Source organism: Poecilia latipinna, unplaced genomic scaffold (genome assembly GCF_001443285.1).
Source record: "Poecilia latipinna isolate Pla-1442-1.1 unplaced genomic scaffold, P_latipinna-1.0 Scaffold977, whole genome shotgun sequence".
Taxonomy (NCBI): Eukaryota; Metazoa; Chordata; class Actinopteri; order Cyprinodontiformes; family Poeciliidae; genus Poecilia; species Poecilia latipinna.
In genome coordinates, this window is record NW_015113593.1 from 163975 (window position 1) to 164601 (window position 627).

The following is a 627-nucleotide window of genomic DNA, read 5'->3' on the forward strand; positions in this document are numbered from 1 at the left end:
AGCCTAAACCTTACCTTTACCCTTTTCCTAACCCTAACCATCACATACCTAACCCTATCCCTAACCAAAACTCAATTCATACCTTAGCCCTAACTCTGACCCCTGACCCAAAAACAGGATTTCCCCTCGTGGGGACCAGGCTCCGGTCCCCACAACGTAGTATATGTCAGGAAAATCATCCCCACAAGGTATTACAAACAAACGCGCACACACACACACACACACACACACACACACACACACACACACACGCACAGTGAGAGAGGCAGACACCATGTTGATTACTACTCTCTAAAAAGAAAAAAATTGAACCAACTTAATTTATTAAGTTTAACCAATTCAGTATATTATAATCATCCAACTCAATTTGTAAATTTTTTAACAAATTTATTAAGTATGTTTAAGATAACAGATTTAAGTCAGTCTTACTGAAATCATTAAGTTTACTTCAAAAAATGGTACATGGACTGAACTTATATAGTGCTTTTCCAGTCATTTTGACCACTCAAAGCACTTTACGCTAGAGTCACATTCACCCATTCGCACTCACACATTTATACACCAATCAGCAAAGTGCCTTGCTCAGGGGCACATGTCAACATGTGGCAGGAGCAGTGGTGGAGAAAG